The 25,799-nt window shown below is 35.0% G+C and overlaps 1 long non-coding RNA gene across 2 annotated transcripts; it reads left to right on the top strand.

Moving 5' to 3' along the window:
- The first annotated feature begins 12,519 nt into the window (after window positions 1-12,519).
- On the top strand, window positions 12,520-25,526 carry LOC145599807 (uncharacterized). 2 transcript variants are annotated; one of them, XR_014104083.1, is made up of 5 exons: window positions 12,520-13,222; window positions 24,591-24,668; window positions 24,810-24,878; window positions 24,981-25,128; window positions 25,243-25,526. It is a non-coding gene; the product is annotated as an uncharacterized LOC145599807 (long non-coding RNA). The 2 variants fall into 2 exon arrangements; XR_014104078.1 differs by lacking the exon at window positions 12,520-13,222 and having other exon boundaries at window positions 23,935-24,668.
- Window positions 25,527-25,799: the final 273 nt, after the last annotated feature.

The following is a 25,799-nucleotide window of genomic DNA, read 5'->3' as shown; positions in this document are numbered from 1 at the left end:
CATCTATTATTATTTCATTCAAGTAACTAGTGTTTAGCCCGGGCGTTGCCATGGGTCTATAGTTAAATATTCTTAACTTCATATCACAGCTTTTTTTTTTTTTTTTTAATAAATGATGGCGTTGCCTCGGGACTATCGTTAAATATTCTTAACTTCGTATTACAGTTTTTTTTTTCTCTTTCTTTTTTAATAAATGATAATCCTAAATACTTTTCTTATATATGTAGTTGAAGAAAATTATTTGGAAAAAAAAAAAAAATCGTGGCCTATATTGATTATATTTAAGAGGAATAAATAAGCAAAAGTATTAGATAGCAAAGATGGTATGACTTTTTATTCCATTTCTAATGGACCCGGGTTCAATTCTTGACATAAACCTTTTTTATTCGACATGTACCGTTGATGTATGATTTTCCTTGGTGACGTGGCATCTTCTTGGTAGAATATGGAGATGGGTGACACGTGGCGTATATCCTTGATTATGAACGTCTTTTTATATATAGTATAGATAGGTATAGATGATCTCAACATTCTGGTCAGCTCAAATAAATGCCCATCAAATTCAACAGCTCATAAGCCTCCTACCCACGTATGCCCATCAAATTCAACAGCTTCATAAGCCTCCTACCCACATTCATCATTAAGAATGTGTTCATATCTATACGAAAAACACAACAAATATGTAGTAATGTAGCACTATCAGATTCCTATATTTGCCAATGTTGTGTAGCCAAAACCTCCTTAATGAAACAAAAAAACATTTTTTAGTAATCACCCAATTGGCTTCAAAAGCAAAGGTGGAAAATCTAAGAAATTAGTAGTAGTAAAGAATATTGAAAAGAAGAGTGAAAGAGGAAACTGACCTCTTGTATTTTAATTGGATCAACGTATAAAATTCTAAAATTAAAAATTGAAGATGTACATGAAAAATAGAGTAGTTTTGCAGTTTTTCTCATTTTATGGTAATTGTGATAGTATGCTACACGCATTTAATTAGAAAGTTTTTTTTGTTGTTGTTGAAATTTAAATTTAAATTAGATTGGTTAATGGGAAATTGTGGGGATTAGGGGTAATTAGGCGGGAGTGAATGAGGAGGCTTGGTTGGGGTTTTGGAGGCTCCTCATTGATCCACTTTACAATTATATTATAGATTTTCAATTCAGTTCAATACAGTTCCAATAAATTCAGTTAAATTATTATCTTAATTTCCTTCTCCCATAAAATATCCAGTTCAGTTCAGTTTAGTTCAATTCAGCTCAGCCCTTAGTCTTTTAGGGGGAAAAAAAAAAAAAAGTAGATGGTAATTCACCAAAAAAAAAAAAAAAAAAAAGAATTTATTACTACAACAACAACCATTGTTGGTGATTATTGTTCAAAAAATCCTCATTGTTATCTCAATTTATTATCATTTACAACAAATTTCAACAACGAATGCTACAATTTTGTGCAACAATCCAAAAATTTCATTTTGAGTAAATTTTCAAGTGGAATTACTATATTGCCGCACCCGATATTTATCGGATAACGCATGTATTTTTAACATAACTTCACAATGCAAGCATGCCCTTTTATAAAATGTATCGTATTCAACTTTCACTTTATTTAATCACTCTCCAACTTGTTACCCCCACCACACACCGAACAACCATCACCTCCTAACAGCCATCATGTCATTTTTTTAAAATAAATTGCTTTACTCTTCACCAATCAACGCAAACAGTGAATGGATGAGTTTAAGAGCCAACGACACCACTGGAGAGGTCTGACAGGGTAAAGTCGTATCTCCAAATCAAAAGTAATTCCTAAATCCTCTAACTAATGTAGATAGGGAAGTAGGGTCGAATCCACAGAGAAACGAGTCTTTCTATTCCTAATTAACTAATATAATCTAGATTATAAAGTAACCAATATATATTTGAATATGAAACTAAACTACGAAGACTAAGAATAGGGAGAAAACAATGAATAAAAAGATCTAGGGCATAGGTTAACCAATAAATAATATTTCAGGGTAGAATATAATAATCATTCATCAATGTATACATGAACCAGATTATAAAGGGCTTTCGCTACGTATTATAATCACACAATTAATTTTCCGGTATTAAATCTCATCTTTCGAATCTCGACCTAACCATTTATAAATTAACCTGCCTATTGAAACTAGACATAAACATCAATTCTCATCTGTCGAATCTCGAATCAATATTGTCAAAGTCATGCATAAAAGATCAGGCCTAATCTAGTCACAGAGCATTAAATCAATCAATAGGAAATTAATCTAGCATTGACAGTACAATCAACAACAATAAATCACCCCTTCATATTATTTATGGATCCCCACAAACCCTAGAAATAGAACTACTCACACATAACAACAACTAAACTAATCAAAGCAATAAAACAAGACATGATCGAAGGAATAAAATAAACAACTAAGATTAAGAGAAAAGAAATCGTTACCAAATAAATCTGGAATTAAGAGTAGATTAAGAACAAAGGTATAAGATAGAGAAAATCTAAAAGCTAAGTAGAGAGAGAAAATCTAAAAGAGAAGGGTGAAAGAAGATCCTAAAATCGTTTTACGGAGAAGTATTTATACTCCGTACAAATCCTCAACTAAAACAAACATAAACGTCGATATTAACTCCTAATAATAACACGCGCCCGATCGGGCGAGGCATCGCCCGATCGGGCGCGCCTTTTTGCTCATCAGTACACTTCTCGCGCCTGGCCGGGCGCGTCACCGGGCGCCGACCTTTGCTTCTCCCGCCCGGTCGGGCGCGCCTCCGGGCGCCAGCCTTTTTGGCCGGGCGGCTCTCTTGGGCCACTATCTGGACTACGATTGAGCTCCAATTCTTCGGGCCAATCTGGGTTTCCTCTTCGGGTCTTGAATACTTGGTCCAAATGCCCCGGTATCATACATACCAAGCCCTTAATCACCGGTTCGACGATTCTAACCGGCCCTGGGCTATAAAAACTGGTTGTGCTTCTCCAATGCTCATGATTGCTCCATAATATCTCGGGAAAATGCTCCAAAAGTGCAAATCCCTGCAAAAGTCAACCAAATCTACGAAAACACTAGAAAACACCAATTAGTAATAAAAGTGGCTCTAAAGAGCCAAAAACACTACTAATTATGACCAAGGGACGGGGGTAAAATACTATATAAAATAGACACATCAAGGTCATCAGAGCACACGCAATCGGTGAGTGATTAGAATTTTTGTTGTTTTTTTAATTGCGTAATCATATAAGGAACGTCTAAAATTTTAGAGTCACCTTTAGAACATTCTAAAAATTTCAGCCGTTCATGGGGGAAATGCCTCAAATTTTAGAATGTTATGGGGGAAATGCCTGAAAATTTAGAATGTTCTAGAGGAGATTCTAAAATTTAAGGTGTACATTCTAAAATTTCAGACGTTTGTTTAGAATGACTGAAATAAAAAAATAAAAAAAATATATAAAAAGTAAAACCAGTGCATGATTGCTAGTCACAACCCCCTTACCATTCTGATTTCTCGAATCATCCCTTGTAGCCGGTCGCAATCCTTGGTGGTTTGCTTGGTGGTGGTGGTTTGATTGGTGATGGTTGTTGATGAAATTCTTAAGGTGAAGAGAGAGAAAAGTAAAAGTGAAAGTGAAAGTAAGAGATCAGAGAGAAAATTGAAGAGTTATTTAAGAAAGGGTTACTTAAGGGAGTTCATATAAAATTACAGGCGTTACCCGATAAATATCGGGCGTGGTTTAGTACCCCCCTAAACCTAATGAACCCCACCAAAGAAAATTAATCATCCTCCGATCCCTACTACCATCATTCAATTCACCTAAACTTAATTCATCAACTAATCATATCTCACACAACTTAAGATCTAAAAACCTTAGCCTTCATTCATTTTTACTTTCTCTTAAATTCAGACACCAATCTTTCTCTCTCTCTTCCCTCGATTTCCCTCTTTGTCTTCATTTTCTTTAAGACCCCTCTCTTATATTTATCCCTTATATCTCCTTTCTCATTGTTTTATCTCATAGATATGTTATTTGAGTCCCTCATAATGGTTGATATGTACCCTATCCATGAAGCTCTTTACAACTACAAATAAGATGTGGTAGAGGTGTTAATTTGAGTGTGCTTAGGTTCATTGAAGTCAGGACAAGTCCATTTAAAATTTGAGTCATGCTAAATTATTGTGTCTATACAAATCGAAATCAGAATTTAATTTTTTTTCAATTCGAAATGGGGGTCAGTTTTTAACACCTCTAACGAGAAAGGAGACTGATATTTTCGCCAACCTTATTCACACGATTGAAGCAAACTCTCCTTCTCTTCGACATTTCTACCTTTTTGGAGATGCAAGTAAGATTTTGTCTTATTCTCTTGAAGCGGCCCTTAGTAAAGTCTTTAAATCTGTTGAGGATGAGAAGAGAGGGAAGAGAGGGAAAAATGTTTTAGATTTCTACAAGGACAAAGGGGTTTTGGAAAAAGGAGGAGGGTAGGGGAAGTTTGGAGGATATATAAGAAAAATCTATTGAAGGTTAAAATTCCAAAAACTTGAATATATACTTACATCCCATAAGGAAACTTAGAGGGAATGGGGTCAAAATCGCTAATGATTGTGATACTGATTGTGACATTAACGGTTTAGGTGAAAAAACTACATTGAGATGAGGAAGGTGACACTAATACTCAATATAATGAAGTTCAATCTTCATCAGATTTCTTTCGAATGATCCTAAATATGAGAGCAAAATGCTTAAATTTGGGTAACCAATTAATGAATAGTGTGATGATGTGTACTTGAGTTTTTTTTTTTTTTTTTTTTTATTTTTTTTATTTTTTATTTTTTTATTTGAAGTAATTTCACCTTTCTTTCCTTTGATCGAGTAACTGATAAGTGTAGAAATTTCTAACCCTAATAATTTTCATTCATTGTTGTTAGATGCTGTTAGTTTTTTTTTTGTGATCGAGTCCTTGTTTTTGTTACTATGTTGTGATCTGCAAATTTAAAGTTCATATTGTGTTGTATACGTGTATATATATTCATATTGTGTTGTATACGTGTATAACTAGACGAATAATAGGAACCAAGAACTAATCTGGACCATCAGAGCTAACATAAAGAGGCGTGCGATCAACAGCGAGGATTTAATCAGATTCATTTCACCCAAAACACAGATCTTGCGTTTCTCTCTCTTCTTTCTCTCTTTGCTCAAGCCTTTTCTCTCTCCTCTGTCAAAAAACATTCAACCTCTTTACACTCGATGAAGATCAAATTCTCTTAGTTGAACATGTAATCTTGAAATTCATGTTGCTAGAAATCATTTGCGTGTTTAAATTATGCATTTTGAACGCAATTTTTTGTCAATTTTCGACACAAATTAAATTATGTTTAACTTTTGGGAACTCGAAAAATTGATACAAATTCGAAATATGCTAGTGCGATGCTGAAGTTTATGTGAACAAATTTGAAAACACTAAGTTGATGAATCCTCAGATCAAGCTCATCAACAATGGCGGTTATCAGTGATCACAATTCAAGCAAGAAAACCTTACAATTTTAAGAGCAAGTTGAAGAAGAACATATCGAAACAGATTAAAAAAGACTATTTCTTCTGCAAAAATCGGCAATCCTATTACTATCATGTTCGACGGTTTGATTTTCGATGCGAACAATCCTCCTGCAAAAACCCTTGGTTATTTTCGAAAGTTCGGTCTCATATTTGCTGTTCATTCGATCTCCTGGTAAACAAGTTGATTATTCATCAACAAATATCATTTGATTTTTTTAAGAATCGATTTTTTTCAATTTTTTTTGTTATAATTGTTTGATAATTTGGGTAGGATTTTGTGTTGCGAAGATTACAGATGTTTTTGCAGCGGCCAAGGAGATTAAGGATAAAGGAAGTGGTCTTTCTGTTTAGGATTTGTGTGTTGTTGATGTTCTTATTGGTAGGGTTTCGATACTTGCTCTTTCGAGTGATTTTTTGGCCATCTATATGGTTGCTGAGGGGCAGATTCATTTTTTTTCGTCGATTTGCTTCTCAATACAGTAAAACCTTCTCTACCTTATGCTTGTAGTCATGTATTGAATTAGAGAGGTTATTTAATTTATTTAGTTGATTAGCTTAGTGTAGACACCTCATTGAGTCTCCCAAAAAATCAAACTTAGTAATGAGTATCTTTCACGTCATTAAATATCGAACAAGGTGAAATGTTGAAGGCCTCGTGATTTCTTCTATTTTCTAATAAAAATAATTCATTTCTATTTTCGAAAATCATTAATTTTGTATCTTATTTATAAAAAAAAGTCGTCAAATCCAGTTTAGTTTGGTCCGTGATATGGGGCCAATAATTGTGTAGTTGGATAGGAATTGAGAAGAGCTTTCCAATGATATATTATAAGCCCAATTTTGAGTTATAACGAATAAGTTATGACCAAAATACTAAACTGGGTTATAAATAATTTTATATACAAACCAGTGATGGAGGGTCCATTAGTTTAAATTATATTCCTAAAGTCATTAGGATTTATCTTAATCTTCTAGAATCTTCTAAAAGGTTATTTTTAACTTCTAATGAGATTAGAATTAATAATTGTAATTATATTTGATTTTTAGAAAAGATAAAGAATTTTATTTGGAATAAGACAAGTATTTTAAAAGATTAATTCTGATTTAATAAAAGATAAGTACGGACTCCTCTTAACCCAATTTGATTGAAAAAGGAAAATCCGTACGCGTCTTATCGTACTGTCGCTATCGTACTGCGATAAATTCCATCGCGCCGCGATGAAGTCCATCGTGACGCGATAACTCTGTCACGTCGCGATGGAACCATTTTACCGCGAGTCAAATTCTGACTCTTTTCTATTGTTTACAGACGTTTTTTCTCTATAAATAGAGTTTTTTTCCTCCGTTTTCAATCATCAACAATCATCTATTATTTCTGTCTCTAATCTAAAAGCTTATTCTTCTCTCTAAGCCTTTCTACACCTTTTTTCAAAATACACCATTCTTCATTCATGAGACTTAACACATAACCAAGCTCGAAGTTGCCTTAGACCTCGACGTGAAAGATTGATAGTTACGAGGGTTTGGTCCCAAATCTAATTTAAATTATAATTACTGTTGTTTAATTTAATATTTTCCTTAAAGTTACTAACGTGTGTATTCTTTTAATAGAAAGAGATATGACACTTCAAAGTAAGTAATTTAATTAATTAATTATTCTTTTGATATAGAAATCATATTTAGATTATTTTATTAATTTATATTATCATATTAGGATGCTTTTATTGCTTTCTAGTATCATATTTAGGGAATTAACTAATATTTCTAATATCATGTATTTTTCTAGTATCATGTTTAGGGAATTAATTAATATTTCTAATATCATGTATATTTCTAGTATCATGTCAGGAATAAAACTTTGATTTTTATTGTATACTGACATGATAGGAATTATTATTAATCATGTTCGTATCATGCCTAGGATCTTGCTATATTAATATTATGCTTTGATGAGATTATGACTATTTTTATGGTGATAATTTGTTATATCAATATTATTATGTTGCTTGATATATTATTGTTATTGCTTGATCACGCTCTTTCTTGCAGGTGTAAAGGAAATTTGTACCTGAATCACGCTTAATAAGATAATTAATAATTTTAAATAAAGCTAATATGATTTTAATTCAAGTGATCACCAATAATAGATTTATTTGTGCATTAATACTCAACTAATATAGATTAAACAGGTTTAGGATTAATATATTGATTGTATGTTATTTAGAAAGCGCACATGTATATGAGAAGAATAATGTAGAGGCCTATTTAGAGCAGATTTAATCTCTTTTAGGTTGAATTTGTACCTTGATCCCCGAATATCCAGCCAAAGTTTAAGACCACTATGGAGTTAGCGATCTCTATGATTGTGAAGGGGTGTAACCTTCATCTCGTGGACGGTTTACAAGTTCCTAAAACTTGTTGACGACTCTTTTACTTTACCTTCCTTCTCTTTGGACGCCACCATGCTTGAATGCATGATCACAGAGGGGCTCAAAGTTGGGTGACTTGAAATATTCCCTACACTTATTGAAGTGGAAATTAGTGATCTTTATAATAGAGTAGTTGTTTGTTCTGAATATTTGAATAGAATTAGTTTGGAGGAGTCCCATTAGTATCCATGTTTATGGAATGTATCTTCTATATGAGTGATAAAAGTTTAAAATTTATAGGCAATGGATATTAAATTGAGCCGACACTGGTAATAATTAGTTGTTAAAATACCTTAAGTTGCTAATCATCTTATATATCAATTCGCATATCGGCTTAATTACCTTAATTACCCTTCTCTTGGCCACGTGGAGAGTTGTTCCAGATCACGTAGGCACCTGCTGCCTACAAGGTCGGTTTGCCACCTATTTTGATAGGTGGCACCTGGTTGGTTATCTCCCAATAAATACCAAGGCACAATTTCATTACAAAGGTACAATATCTCTCTTTCTCTCTCTAAAAAGCATTTTCCTACTCTTTCCTTAATTCTTCTAATCAAATTACTAACTTTAGCATTGGAGTGGTCATCCCAGGATAATCCTTCGGGTTAGCTAATTTGTGCTGACTGTGCAAGTGCTTAATTAGACGGTAAACCTTTACCAACCCCAGGACTCTCGATATCGGTGCACACTCGGAACAATTGGCGCTAAAAGGAGGGGAAAGTAATAACTTCTATCGTTCAAAGGACCTCCAACAGTCATGGAAGGAAACAATGAAATTACAGACAAGTGACAGAAATTGAAACTGTAATTATGACACCGGAATCCTTAATGTCAATGTAAGACCGATAACGCCCGAACAAAATTGATCACCAACCCTAGACCCTCTGGATGAGTTCACTCTAGAGAAATTGGAGCTAACAGCCAAGGTTATGGGAGCAATGTACCAAAAAATAAAAGTAATCGCCGAGGCAACGATCGACAGAATAAGAGGAAACTATGTGCCATCCGCGCCTGTGTTCGTCAACCTTGCGAGTCTGTTTAACAAGGCAACCCGGCCCAGCCACAACCCCAAGAAGTGGTAGTACCGCCAAGGCGCACGACCTTGTAGGGCGTGCAGGTAGGAGACTCAGAGTCTTATCGACAAGAAGCTAGTAGTGGGTCGTCCCGACGTGTGGCCAGTATTGTGGTCAGCCAGAGAATATCCCCCTTTACTCAGGAGATCCTATGAACAAATGGAAAAAATCAAAATGCTATCATGCACGTATGACAACAAAGAAGACCCCAAAAGATATGTGGCGGCCTTTGAAAGCCACATGTTATTATACACCGACACAAACGCTGTGTAGTGCAAAGTGTTCCCAACCACGCTAACGGGGGCTGCCTCAGACTGGTTTTCCAACTTGGATCCCGGTTCCATAGACTATTTTGAAACCTTGGTAGAATTATTTATAGGCCAATACATAAGCAACAGCGCAAGACAGAGAATGTCGGGAGAACTTATGGCAGTAAGGCATAGAAAAGATGAATCGATTAGGGATTTCATCAGGTATTTCAACAATGAAGCCAATACCATACCAAAGTTACAACAAGAAATAGTAGTAAGGAGATATATGGCACAAAAATCCTTCTCGAATTTGGGTACAACGTTCGGCAAAGCGCATGAGTATATAAAGAGTGAGGAGCTCTTAAAGACTAGCAGCCAAATAGCATCAGCAGAACCCTCTCGGCAACAGAATTATAGTGTAACGCCCAAAACTCATTGTAGACACCTACTTTTGGCCTCTTGTCTCGAAAAGAAGTGCGATGATGTTACAAAAATTCGTTCTTCATGCTAGATCAAAGTTAAAGTGTTTATGGACTACGAAATGCATTTTGAAATAAGTTAAAACCCATATTTGAGACCAAGTTATATTAGAGCCTTGTACAATTACTAATTAGGCCTAAAACGTGCTCATACATGTTTTAATTTGATTTATAACGGACCCAAATGCGTCAAATGCAATGATTAGATCCAACGGATCTTACATTGTTAAAAACCGAGCCAAACAGATAAAACAACATCATATTTCCATGCATGGCCTATACAAATGGATACCCCTTTAAAAGATCTTTCCAACGGTATACTATAAGCCCAATTCCGAGCTAAAATGAAGAAGTTATGATCAAAACACTAAACGGGCCCTAAAACAGACAATCTTCCACTCCAACGGCCATATCTTTTGATCCATAACAGATTTTAACTAGTTCTAACGGAATTGGAAAGTAGACATTCAAATTTTCCAATGAAATCTTACACGCCTTAATCTGACTTTGCAATCAAAAGTTATGGAAGTTTTAAAAACGCGTTTTTGTATAAGGCAAACTGCACCCAACGCAACTCGGTGAGTTGCGCGCGCCTGGCGTACGCGACTAATTGAGATGCGCGCGGCACCCAGCGTGACTCAGAGAGTTGCGCGCGCCACCTGAAGGCACGACTCTAAAACCCTAAACCTAGATCCCTATGCCTATAAATAGGGGTCTTTGTTCAACCCGAAAGACATCAATTTGTAGACACCCATTTGTAGACACCCATTTGTGTCTCCCCAAAACCCGAAAAATCAGAATTCAAAACCCTAAATTCTGAAAACCCTAATCTCTCTCAAACTCTCTTCCTATCTGTAGACACCCATTTGTGTCTCTCCAAAACCAAACCCAGTGATAAGTAACTTTCACGTCGAATCATAATCGAATGAAGTGAAAGTGTGGAAAGTTTAGTGTTGCGGACAGTTTTAATTTCTTTTCTCTTCTCTCTGTTTTTGAAAACTTATGTTAAGAAAACAACCAATCCAGTTTGGTTGGTCCATGATATGGGTCCAATAGTAGTGTAGTTGGATAGGGCTTGACAAGGGCTTTCCAACGATATATTATAAGCCCAATTTCGATGAATATTGAGGAAGTTATGACCAATTTACTAAACTGGGCCCGGTTTGAGCCTTATATGCGGCCCAATGATCTAGGGGAGAGCCTAATATGATTTATCATTCCTAATGCAATTAGGAATGGTTTTAGTCTTCTAGATTCTTCTAGAAGGTTCTTTTCATTCCTAATTCAATTAGCATTGATAAATTGACTTTTGTTGACTTTTCAGAGTTTTAATTAAAATCAAAGAGCATTTTTGAGGAAGATACGATTTTATCCTCCTGTACGGCAAAATTTATCTGATTTTAGAAAACGCGTCAAAAACAGGGTTAGCGCCTAACGCCAGGCATTGGCGCCAGGCGCTAAGCCTCACTACTAGAAAAAGGCCCATTTCCGACGGAAAAATTCCGTCGAAAACACCTTGAAATCCGTCGGAAAAGATGTTTCCGACGGAATTCCGTCGGAAAAGGTTGTCGGAAATGCCTTGGTAGGAAAAACCACCATTTCGACGAAAATTCCGTTGGAAACACTATTCCGACGGAATTTTCCGTCGCAAGACAATTTCTGGTACCTGCGAATTCCGTCGAAAATTTCCGACGGAATTTCCAATTTCGTCGGAAACTATTTTCGGGAAATTAAAAAAAATACGTCGTGCCACCACCGGCACGGCGTATCACCACCTCCAACCACCCAAAAAGGCCCTGTCAACCCCAACCAAACCAACCTTCTCAAACCCTAACCCACTGCCACCACCAACCACATCAGACCAACACCGCCACTACAGACCACCACCACCGCCACCCACTAAATTAACCCACACCACAAAACCAAACCTAACCCAGACCCAAACCTCTAACCCAGACCCAGACCCAAACCCAAACCCCTAACCCAGACCCAAACCCCCTAAATTCAGACCCAAACCCCCCAAACCCAGACCTGACCTAAAACACCCAAACCCCTAACCCAGACCAGAACGAACCCTAACTAAACCAACCTTCGCTCACCACCCAAACCCTAACCCTAACCCTTAGCCCTGGCGGCACCCACCACCACCTCCCTCGACCCACCCTTAAACTGACCCTAAAACCACCAACGAGCCACCACAACCACCAAATTAAAAAAAAAAAACTTTAAAACAAAAGAAAGAACATTAAAAACATCAAAGCATACCTTTAATTATGAAATTAGCTTCGAATTTCACCAAATTTAGGTTAATAGGGCTTAATTCGACAATAAAAACTCTAGATCTAGAGTTTTGACTGTCGAATTTAACCTTAAAAACCGTATAAAATAAAAAACGTAAGACAATTGGCGCGACAAGGGGATTTATAGAGGTTGCAGCGGCGTGAGACGACGGCGGAGAGGAAGTACGAAGGAGAGAACGTAGGGTCGTGGGTGAGATGACGGAGAAAGAAGGGGGAGAAGGAGAGGAAGCCATAGATGCGAGAGAAACAGCAAAAGAAAGGAGAGAGAATGAAAAGGGGGAAGTGAAAAAAAACGGCTGAGGGGTGAAATAAAAGGAGGGCTGATTTTAGGGTTTGTAGAATTTTTTTTTAAATATATTCCGACGGAATATTCCGTCGGAAATTTTCGACGGATTTTAATTCCGTCGGAAAATTACATTTCTAACGGAATTTTCCGTCGGAAAGCTTATATATTCCGACGGATTTATATTCCGTCGGAAATCTCCGACGGATTTCCGACAGATCTTTAAAATCCATCGTAAATGTCCGATGGAATAAAAATTCGTCGGAATTTCCAATGTTTCTGACGGAATTAGGTGTCTGTCGGAAATAGGCCTATTTCTAGTAGTGCCTGGCGTTTGGCGCTGGCATTGGCGCCTGGCGCTAGTGTTGGCGCCTGGCGCTAGTGTTGGCGCCTGGCGCCAATAAGCCAGCGTTGGTGCCAACTCTGATTCACGTGCGCCAATGCTCTGTTTTGATAATTTTATCTTTTTGGCTGATTTCTCTATAAATAACGTCGTAAAAACTCAGTTTTCATTCATCAACGACCAGTTTTCAATTATTCACCTACAACCAGTTTTCATTCATCAATTTTCTCATTCTCTTTAATCATTTACCATCTCTCTTTCTCTCTCCTCTTTTCTAAACTTGCTTTTCACATACAAAATTCCGCATTCATTAGATCTAGACACACCTAGCCATATTCGAAGTTGTCTTCGCCCTAGACGTGAAAGGGTTAATTTCTGAGGGTTTGGTCTCAAATCTCTCTTTCAATTATTTAATTTAATTATTTGATTATTATTTTCCTTGAAGTTACTAACGTGTGTATTTTGTTATTAGAAAGAGGTACGAGGCATCAAAGTAAGTGCTTTAATTGATTTATTGATGTTATGATGTAGAAATCATGTTTTGTTTATTATTATGATATTCCTAGTATCATGTCTAGGGTAACTTTTAATATAAAATATGATTGCTATGATGCCTTTTATGTTCTTCCTAATATTTATGATTGTTAGTATCATGTTAGGGTTAAAGATTTGATTTTTAATGCTTAGTGACATGCTAGGATTTGTTATTAATCTTGTTAGTATCATGCCTAGGATCTTGCTATTATTATTATGCTTTAACATAATTATGTTAATTATGATTATAATTGTCATAATTTATGACCATGATTATTATTATTATTATTATTGTTTTGATTATTATTATGATTATTTTAATTATAATTTATTTTTATGATCATGATTATAATTATTTTTATCATTATATTATTATTTATTATGTTGCTTGATTTTTATTGTTATTGCTTGATCACGCCTTTTATGCATGTTTAAAGGGAATTTGTACTTGTAATCACGCTTAATAAGATAATTAATAATCTTGTTTAAGGTTAATTTGATTATAATTTCAAGTGATCGCCAATAATAGTTTTATTTGTGCATTAAAATTCAACCAACATAGATAAACAGGTTTAGGGTTAATCCTATTGATTGTATGTTAGTCAAAAAGCGCACATGAATACGATCTGAATAAAGTAGAGGCCTATTATTAGGGCAGGTTCAATCTCTTTTAGGTTGGATTTGTACCATCATCCCCGAACCCTTATTTGGTTCAAGACCTTATGGAGTTGACGATCTCTTGGATCGTTAAGGGGTGTAACCTTCACCATGTGAACGGTTTACAAGTTCCTAAAACTTGTTGGCGAATCTTTTGTTCTATCTTCTCCCCTTTTGGACGCCACCGTACTTTAGTGTATGATCACAGTAGGGTTCAAGCAAAGGGGATTAACGCTTAAAAATTATTCCCTACACTATCACACTAGTTTTTCCTCTTTATTCCCAACTAATCTTCAACCATAATCTATTCATTGAAGCTCTTGGAGGTACGAAGAAGAAAGAAAGTCCATAAACGCATAAGAAGGAGATTTAGCATAAAAGAAGAACTGTTAGTTTCCTAAGCACTTAGATAAATCATTTTTCTTTTATAGTTTAAATAACGTAACTTTAATTGATTAATTATTGTTGTTTGATCACTTAAACAAACTTTTAATTAATTAATTCTCATAGTATTCTTTCGTTAATCAAGACTAGAACTTGATAATTAATTGTTGTTTTATCACTTAAGATAAGACAAATATTGTTTATTTTGTTCTTTACACGAATATTGACTAAATAAGAATAACGACTTTTGCAATGTAATTCCTACGTGATTGACGCTTGTAAATAAAATCAACTAACTTAGTTTTTAGGAGCCACATTGCATATATGGTTTAGTAATGAAATTTTGAAAAAGGAAGAGCTAGTGGAGGCCGTAACTAGGGCTAGAATAGCGATTCCTCCCTAAAAGGAATGTTATTTTAGTACCCTTGCTCCCGAACTCATTTCTGGTACATGTAAACCAATTTGGGAATGGGTAAACTTACGATTTGTGTTAATTATCCCTTGAACTCTACTTGGGAGATAGACATGAATGAGGTTTATGAGTTTTCCTAAAACTCATTGGCGACTCCTACTTATTTCTTACAAAAAAGCATGATGAGAGTATCATTTCTAATTCAAGGTCTCCCAAACAATCAGGAATTTAAATCCTAATACACCCTAACAAGTGTAAATTCATAGGCTTTTAAAGGGCCATTGGCATCTAAGGAGAAGGGTACCCTACCTCCTTACAGTGGGCGACTCCACTGGGTTCTTAGAGGTTACAAGATTAGTTCTTAGTTATGGTTCAAGGTTTCCAACACTAGGTTGCCTATGGATTGTAACGAGAATTAATTTGGTTAATCTCTAGTTAGAGAGCGAGACTCGAATGCATAATATCTTCCTTTTTCACAAAAGTAAAAACCAAACAAGCAACATTGCATCATGCATAATCATAGCACACTTTAACCATTGGGGATTGTGTCATTGACTAGGGGTTGCCAACACTAGGCTTTTATCCCAAAATCAATAACAATCATCCTATCCATATCGCCAACAAAATTTTGGGAGGGCTATGTCATGGGTCAACACGTTGAGTGATTGATTCATACATCGTCTCTTAAGATAAGGTACCTTTGGACACCCAAGCCTTGACCTTAGTATGACATTGTATGTTTTGACGGTTCTTTTTATGTGCTTATGTGATTACATGAATATGTGCTTCGTGTCTAATCTAACTAATTCCAACTTGTTACCTAGAGATATAATAAAAAAAAATTCGCAAAAATTATGGTTTGACCAAAAAAAAAAAGAAAAATTGTCGAACCTACCAGGTGGCACGCGCAACTGTCAAAGTTGCGCGCGCCCTCCAAGCGCAAGTTAAGAAGTTGCGCGCGGCACCTTCGCGCAACTCTGTGTCTTGCGCACGCCCACTGTTTAACGTTGAGTTTGACTCATTATGAACAATATCATATGGAGAAAACGATATTACCGCTTCGAGTTTAATTGTTAAGTAGGCGCTACAAATATCTCTTTGGCTAACAACGTTGTCTAACTTAGTTACCTTTACTTTGATCGTCTTTTTTGTTTTTTTTTTTCTTTTTTTTCAAAAAAAATCAAAACAATGTTTTTTATCGTTCTTTTTTGCGTTTTCGCAAAAAAAAAAAAAAAAAAAAAAAAAAAAAAAAAAAAAAAAAACACGCATGTGGCAGATGCTACTCTTGAAGTTGCACTTTCTACCTTAGCGCAAGATGAAGAATTGCGCGCGAAACTATTTTTGATTATGATGGTTCGTTTACGTACTTTATAATCAAACTAATGACATTAATTCTTATAAGGTTCATCATTAGAAGTTCGCATCTGTAGGGAATATTTCAAGCGTTATCCCTAGCTTGAACCCCACTGTGATCATATACTAAAGTACGGTGGCGTCCAAAGAGAAAGAAGATAGAGCAAAAGAGTCACCAACAAGTTTTGGGAACTTTTAAACCGTTCACAGGGTGATGGTTACACCCCTTAACGATCCAAGAGATCGTCAACTCCAATAGGTCTGGAACCATGACTGGTAGTTCGGGGATGAAGGTACAAATCCAACATAAAAGAGATTGAACCTGCCCTAATAATAGGCCTCTACTTTATTCTGATCGTATTCATGTGCGCTTTCTGACTAACATGCAATCAATAGGTTTAACCCTAAACCTGTTTATCTATGTTGGTTGAATATTAATGCACAAAAAAATCTATTATTGGCGATCACTTGAATTATAATCAAATTAACCCTAAACAAGATTATTAATTATCTTATTAAGCGTGATCACTACAAAAATAAAAGTTTTTTAGCAACTAAGTTTGGTAACAAATTTTTAAAATGTTGCTAAATAGCAACGAATCTAAATTTTTTCATTGCCTAATTAAAAGTGACATTTTATGCTTTAGTTTTTAATAAACAATGGCTACATATTTTTGATTTGTTTCTTTTTAAAACAAATTGTCTTACTAGTTTTTACTAGACGGCATCATATTTTTCTCTTGTTGCCAAATAGTAACAATCTATGACAACAAATATTTTATTTGTATTGATTTAGAAACAAACAAGTACAATGAATTTTTGAATTGTTTCCATTAGAAACAAGTCTTCTAAATTATTGTTGCTAATTGATAACGCATTATTTTGTTTGTTGCCATTGGAAACGAGTTGTGTTACATATTGTTGTTAATTTATATGTAAGCCACTTTTTGCTGTAATGTATAAAATAATTTGTTGCTAAAATGACATCAAATAGAGACGAATTTCAATTTCGTCTCTAATTTAGAGACAGATTTTTGATTTTGTCCCTAATTTGGAGACAAAATTTTCAATTTCGTCTCTAATATTTTGTTCACTTATTATAAATTATATGCATAGAAGTAAACAAATATTACTTGATATAGTTGGTAAGAGATTCACCATCTGACTTTGAGGTCGCAAGTTCGACTCCTACCAAATGCGATTCTTGAGACTGGGGATTCAAAGAGCCTTACATGCAAAGTCGAGCCGAGTTGACCTAACCTTAGTGAGATTTCAGATTGGTAAAGGCCGAGATCGGGTTGAACCGAATTGCTAATAGGGATTGGGTTTTTGTCTCGTAGTGTTGATAGCAACCAATATTAATGATTTGTAGCTAGTTTTATGAACCAACTTTAATAATTTGTTGCTATTTTTAGGAACCAACATTAATAATTTGTTGCTATTTTAGGAACTAACATTAATAATTTGTTGCTAATTTTAGCAACAACCAATGGTAATCTGTTGCCAAAGTTGGCAACGAATGCACCAAAAACAGCAACAATCATGGAAACTATATTTAAATTGATGCAATATTGCAACAAAATTGCTTTGCAACTGGTTTCCAAAATCCCATGGCAACAAGCCTTTTAGCAACAACAAATTTTTGTTTCCAACTCGTTGATAAATAGAGTTGGCAACGGATTTTTGGTGAATAGCAACAAATTTTAGTTGATGCTATATTGATTTTTTTTTTTGTAGTGGATTACAAGTACAAATTCCCTTTAAACATGCATAAAAGGCGTGATCAAGCAATAACAACATCAAGCAACATAATAATAAAATAATAATCATAATCATGTTCATGTTAAAAATAAAGCATAATAATAGCAAGATCCTAACATGATACTAACATGAATATTAGGAAAGAAAGTTCTTTTAATCATACTTGATTTAAGGAACTTATTCTTTACCCTAAACATGATACTAGGAAGATCAAAACGCCTTAACATGACACTAGGTATCATAATAACTACCTAGACATGATTTCTAAGAACCATAAAATCAATAAATCAATTAAAGCACTTACTTGGATGCCTCGTATCTCTTTCTAATAACAAAATACACACGTTAGTAACTTCAAGGAAAATAATTAAATTAAATAATTGAAATAAAGATTTGGGACCAAACCCTTAGAAATTAAAACCTTTCACGTCTAGGACGAAGGCAACTTCGAACTTGGCTAGGTGTGTCTAGTGCTAATGTATGAGGAATTGTGTTTGAAAAAGGGCTAGGCTAGAAAGAGGGAGAGAGAATCAAGAAATTCTTGATGAGAGTTGATGATTGAAAAAGGGGAGATATGACCTCTATTTATAGAGAAAAAAGAGGGTCGAAGAATAAGAAAATAATCCGAATTCGAATCAAAATAAAACTCGATGGACAGCAGTTTTTGCGGATTTTGTTTTTATCATATCTTTTGATCCAGAAGTCTAAATAAGACATATAATATGTCGTTGGAAAGCTCTTAAAGTCTACTTTTCAACCCAATAAAAATCAGATTAAAATTTTATGTAGATAAAAAGATATGGCCGAAATAGTGGGACGGTGTCAGTTTTGGATAGAGTTTTGTATCTAATTTATATCTTTTTCGTTATAGCTCGGATTTAATATTATAATATATCATTGGAAAGATAATTTCAAGATCTATCCAACCATATAAGATTTGGATAAAGATTATGAGGCACGAAAATAAAATCTGGCTGTCTTTGAACATCTTTAAATTCGAATAGAATTAGGATTAAAGAAAATGAAAGTTTTAAAAAAGGAAAGTTTTTATTCAACTCAAATTCTTTAATCTTATCTTTTCAAAAAGGATAGTTAAGATCTTTTAGAAACTTATAGAAGCTTCTAATTAATCCTAATTAGTTTAGTAATAGGATTAAACCTTTGGACCCTCCACATGATCATTGGGTCGTAGGTAAAATCCGGTTTGGGCCCAGTTTAGTATTTTGGCTTATAATATATCGTTGGAAAGGTCTTTTCAAGCCCTATCCAACTACAATATTATTGAACCCTTATCATGGACCAAACTAAAATAGAATGCACGTTTTTCAAAAATAAGGTAAGAAAAGAAATATTTTCAAAAATAGAAAGAAGAGATATTTTAATAAAAACATCCTGATCACTAGACTTTTCACACTTTCGCTTTGTTCGATAATCAAATGACGTGAAAGGTATTCATCACCGGGTTTGGTTTTGGGGAGACACATTTGGGTGTCTGCAGCATCCCTTAATAGGAAGTCATCAATATTTTTATTCTTAGACGTGTCTATTTTTGTTTTCATCATGTTTTAGTTGTAATTGATAAACCTTATTTTAAGAGTACAATTTATTTACCTCTTCTATGGTTTAAAAAGAAAATCTCGAGAACCTTACTTGGATGTTTGCCTCACAAAAAAAAAAGAAAAAAAAGAGAAATAGAACGAAAGAAAAAAGGGCCGTGAGCATCTTATTAAGGAGAAGGATCCCCTACGATGGGAACACCCTCCTTACACTCATACTGGCGGGGTAAATAGATTGCAGCAGCAGAATAAGCAAAGAACAAATAGGCCCAACAAAGGTTTAGGCTGATACAAAAATTACACACAACTGAACGCACCTAGAGCTGCAATATACTCTGTAAATCAACACAGGGAAGATTGGAACCGACCGACGCCTATGAAAAATAAAGGCCAGGATGTAAAGAAGTATTGCATGTTTCACAAGGATGTTGGTCATTATCTTGAAAAGTGCATCCGGTTGAAGGAAAATATTGAAGACCTTATCAAGAAAGGGCACCTATCTCAATATCTATCTTAAGCGGGGCCAAGTCGACAACAACCCGCACAGACGAGGCAAACGGAATACCAAAAGCAAGGTGACCCATCCATGCAGGATGACACTTATCGACAAGTTGATATAGAAGTATACCGACATGGTCATGTGCCACCTAGGCATAAAATCACTATAGATTTCATTACTGGTGGACCTGTACACAGAGGCTCTGTAAGCAGAGCGAAGAAAAGCTTGTCGGAGTACAAGCACATTGTGAATGCTCTAGGAATAGAAGATCGACCTCGACCTGCCACAATTCCTTCCGTGTCCTTTTTGAAAGCTGATGTCAAGGGTATTTGTGTTCCCACATGACGATCCGCTAGTATTTATACTAATGATAAATGGGTGCAACATCAAGCGATCATCAGTAGACGAGGGAAGCTCCGCTAACATCCTGTTCACCAAGGCATTTGATGCCATGATGATTGGCCGAAAGTATTTGATGTTGGTCCCATACTTATTGGTTTTTATGGTTCTATAGTCAGGCTTGAGGGTAGCATAACTTTGCAAGTCCAAATTGGTGAAGGTGTTGTAGCAAGGGATTTTATGACCGAATTCTTAATAGTCGACGTACCCTTAGCATACAACACCATTATCGGAAGACCGTTGATCCATAATGCGTAGGCTGTAGTTTTGACATATCATCTTACAATGGTGTATGTATCAAACGCTGATAGGACAGAACGCATTAGGGGAGGCCAAACCATGGCGAGAGAATGTTATGTGTCATCATTGAAGCAGCCAAGACGACAACCACCCACTAACCAAACCAGCAAGAAAAGAGAACGAACTTCATCCACACATGATCTGGCAATGGAAAATTTTGATGTAAGACCCATGACGGTGCCTCGACCACTACTAGGATGGGGAACCGTCTCGAGGAACCGTCAAAATAGAGTTACAACCAAGGGTCCCGGACCAAACGGTGAAAATTGGATCTGACATGGATACGGACATGCGATGCCATCTAATTGAGCTCCTACGAGAAAACATAGATGTGTTTGCCTTTTCGGCCGAAGAAATGCCAGGGATTCACCCTGACGTAATAGTTCACAAATTGAATGTGGATAGGCAAGCAAGACCAATAAGGCAGAAGAAAAGGAATTTCTAAACCGAAAAAATTGAAGCCATATAAGCTGAAGTTAACAAATTGCTAGCGGTAGGGTTTATAAAACCATGTACATATCCTAAGTGGTTAGCTAATATGGTTATGGTGAAAAAGGCTTCAGGAAAATGGAAATGTGCGTCGATTTCACGGACTTAAACAAGTTCTGCCCAAAAAATTATTATCCCCTCCCTAGGATAGATTGCCTGGTTGACTCCACTTCTGGCCATGCCTTATGGAGTTTTATGGATGCTTTTTTGGGATATCATCAGGTCAGCTTATTTGAGCCTGACATAATAAGGCGACATTCATAACGGACGCCGGCGTTTACTGTTATAAAGCAATGCCATTCGGGTTACGAAATGCGGGAGCAACATATCAGAAATTGGTGGATAAGGTCTTTACAGATCAGAAGGGGAAAAACGTTGAAGTATATGTAGATGACTCCACTGTAAAAAGCCGATTGGCCGTGGATCACATTGACAATTTGAAAGAAACATTTTATGCTCTCCGACGTTACTGAATGAAGTTTGTAGAGAATATTTCAAGCATTACCCCAAACTTGAACCTCACTGTGATCATACCCTAAAGTACGGAGGCGTCCAAAGGGAAGGAAACTAGAGCAAAAGAGTCGCCAACCAGTTTTAGCAACTTGTAAATCGTTCACAGGGTGAAGGTTACACCCCTTAACGATCCATGAGATCGTCAACTCCAATAGGTCTGGAACCATGACTGGAAGTTCGGGGATGAAGGTACAAATCCAACCTAAAAGATATTGAACTTGCTCTAATAATAGGTCTCTACTTTATTCTTCTCGTATTCATGTGCGCTTTCTGACTAACATGCAATCAATAGGTTAACCCTAAACCTGTTTAATCTATGTTGGTTGAATATTAATGCACAAATAAATCTATTATTGGCGATCACTTGAATTATAATCAAATTAACCCTAAACAAGATTATTAATTATTATCTTATTAAGCATGATTACAAGTATAAATTCTCTTTATGCATAAAAAGTGTGATCAAGCAATATAATAATAATCATGACAAACATAATCATAATAAATTATATATAAGTTATCCACCAATTAACAAATAACATTAAATAATTCATCAAAAAACAAATTACGTAATACAATTCGCTAATTAACAAATTACGTGAAACAATTCGCTAATTAAAAAATTACGTTAAATTATATAATTCAACACAATAATAATCATAATCATAATCATAATTATAATAATCATGTTAAAGCATAATATTAATAGCAAGATCCTAGGCATAATACTAATAAGATTAATAACAAATTCTAGCATGTCACTAAACATCAAATATTAAATATATAGCCTAACATGATACTAACATGAATATTAGGAAAGAATATAGGAAGCATCACAGGAATCATAATTGATATAAGCAAATTACCCTAAATATCATACTATAGAAAGCATCCTAACATGATACTAGGAACATCTTAAACATGATAATAGAAATCAAACACTAGCACAAAAATTAGATTACACATCACAAAATATAAAACGGTTATCAAAGATAGACGTTCTCCAGAAGAATATAGAACGCATTTGTGCAAGAGGCGTTTTATGAGTTATTAAATACAGAACAGTTAGAATAGTTAACCGTTCTCTATTTTTTTTACTCAAATAATAAAAAACAAATAATTATTCATTTTAGATGATACAGAACGGTCATCTTGACAACCGTTTTGTATTTCTTTTTTATTCTATATTTAAAAATAAAAAATAAAAAATTGGAGGGATATTTATGTGGACCATTGGGATATTTAGAATTACCCTAATTATTCAAAGGCTGCTTAACATAATTGAAACGCTTTTATATTGCACTATCACTATTCACTAGAGTATCAAACTATCAACTGCTTACTGCTTCAAAAAAACGATGAAAAGTGAAACCTCCTGTTGCTCAATTCACCAATAACTGCTTTGTCGCCCTACTGCCCCACCGTCACCCCATCTCCCCACCATCGTTCCACCGCCCCACCATCGTCCCACCGCCAAACTATTGAACGTCTACTTCACCGCACCACTACACCACCACTGCACTTTCCAGGTAATTCGTTCAAATTTTTCTTGATTGAGATGAGTTTGTCAATCTAATTGTATTAATCAATCGAATTTTTCAATTCAGCTGTAGTGCATTCATATTTTTCATCCATTACAGTAATTTCGATCGAATTTTTGGTGGATTAAAAAAATTCACAATTTTAGTTTTTGGGAAATAATTCAATCGATTTTTATAAACGCAAATAATTCAATAAAATTGCAGTTTTTTCAATCAAATTACACTTAATTTATTCGAATTACAAGAAATTTCAGTATTAATCAAAATTATTTTCGCCAAATTATTCTTACCAAGGTCAAATATAGAACCTAATTAGATAAAGAAAGAGGGGTAGGGGAAATTGATTACCACTAAATTATTATGTTCTATTAATTTCAAAATATTGGGAATGAGGGACATGAAGGCTTTTAATAAAGCTCTACTCGCTAAGCAAGCTTAGAGGATCCTAAACAACACTCCCTCACTGATGGTTAAAACTCTGAAAAATAAGTACTTCCCAAATTCTGAATTTATGGATGCTAAGGTGGGTTCTAATGCAAGTTATACTTGGAGGTCTATATTATCTGCTCGAGACCTGCTGAAAAAAGGGGCGGTGAAGTCTGTTGGGAAGGGTCGTAGCATTGATATTTGGCTTGGGTGGGATCATGAGAGATCACCTTGGTGATGTTATGGCAGCAACTTGTTGTTTACAGCATTGGTGTTTCGAGGTGGATATTGTTGAAGCTCTTGCAATAAGACATTGCCTGACCATTGCTTTGGGTGCAGGTCTGCGTGATATAGTGTTGGAAACGGACTGCAACAAGTTGTACCAGTATTTACAACATGGGAAATGTGAAACTTCAGCCTTTGGTGTAATTGTTAATGATATTCTTCTCTTGGCTAGCTCTTTCTCTAGTATTTATATTTCACAGGTTGGTAGAGATGGCAATTGTGCCGTGCTTTTATTAGCTAGAGGTAGCATTGAGTTTGGTGAGATGAGAGTATGGTTGGAAGAAGTGCCACATTGTGCTTGTAATGCCGTGCTGCTAGATTTAACTAGCCTGGAGTAATATTATGCTCAGATTTTCTGTTAAAAAAAAAAAACTTTAATTTGCAAATTATTTTAGAAAATTTGATTTGCTTTGCTTTTCTTTCATAAAAGGGTTGGTTATGAGATGTTGTGATTGAAATTCAGTGATGATTTAATCTAATTCTAGTGATGTATAAGAGTAGTCATGGTGTTTGTGGATTTTGGGTAGATGATTGTGAAGAGAGAAGAGCAGGAAATCAGAATCTTATGGAAGTGAATTTATAATAATAATAAGGTGGCAGAGTTGATTAAAGGAAAATTTCTTGTTGGTTGATTGTGAAGAGTTGAACTTGATATGTTAGTGCCCCTCCTTCCCTAACACTAGTAATACTTGTTGATTATATCTGCATCCAACTTTTGAAACTATAACGTCAACTTATCCATCTCTTAACAGTTAACAGGCACTTTTGCTAAGTCATCCAAAGAAAGACATGGTGACATTGCAGAATAACAGCCATTTATAAAGTACTCCGTATGTATCTTTTTCATACTCTTTTCTTTATCTAGCTTTTCCTTTCATATAAGTTAAATTCAACCAACATTTAGAAGAATGGATGTAGTACCTAAAAGTGCTACTAATTTTAACCTCTTATCTAAAACTGTGTTGATGCAGGTTTTCCGGTCTATTGTTTTAGGTTCTGTACAAGGATTTCCAAAGGATGTTCAGGAGGCTAAGTCTCAGGTTCGTTGACACAATGTTTTGCTTTTGCACTAACTGTACTGTTAGCTATGTATTTTCGATAATGAAGCGAATTTGGACTCAATGTACTTGTATTCATTGCAGAACCTGGTTTGTGCGAAGAATTTGGTGATAGACAAGAGCATCCAAATAGCATACATTGAAGCAATCAGATGTGCTCAAAATTTCATTTATATAGAAAACCAGTATTTCCTTGGATCATCATATGCTTGGCCAAATTACAAAAATGCCGGTATGAAAATTTTTATTTCCCTTTCTTATAATCTTGTTGTTGAGGTTGTTTAGAAAATGTGAATGTTCCTGTTGGATTCGATAGCTAGTTTACTTAATGATTTTGTACTGGCAGGTGCTGGTCATTTGATCCCAATGGAGTTGTCCTTGAAGATTGTTAGCAAAATCCGAGCCAAAGAGAGATTTGCTGTCTAAGTTGTCATCCCTATGGGAATTGTAGATCAATATGGTATTGGTATATCTAAGCATTATTTTTTTAAAATCAACATTAACTAGAAAGGTGTTTTGATATTAAACTCAGGTATTTATTTGTATAGAACAAATTTTGTATGGATGCTTCAATTTAATTGTGGTTGGATGTTTTAAATTATATATATGAAGTATATTTTGATGGCTTTCGTCGTATTTGGAAATATTTTTGTTAATTTTATTATACAGAAATTTATATTGTACGTATACAGGATCATGGATTTATTTTTACATAGGAAATGTGAAAATTTTCTTACAGGAAAAATGTACAAGATATAAAACAGGAATACAACAAATACAAATCTAAAATGAAATACAAAAATAATACAGATTATTAAAATACAGGAATAATACAATATAAAATATATACAGGGGTAATTCGAAATACATATGGCTGGATATTTTTTTTTAAAAAAAAACATT

The sequence above is a fragment of the Chenopodium album genome, chromosome 2 (genome assembly GCF_948465745.1).
Source record: "Chenopodium album chromosome 2, dcCheAlbu1.1, whole genome shotgun sequence".
In the NCBI taxonomy this organism is placed as follows: domain Eukaryota; kingdom Viridiplantae; phylum Streptophyta; class Magnoliopsida; order Caryophyllales; family Amaranthaceae; genus Chenopodium; species Chenopodium album.
This window is presented reverse-complemented; position numbering and strand designations above follow the sequence as displayed.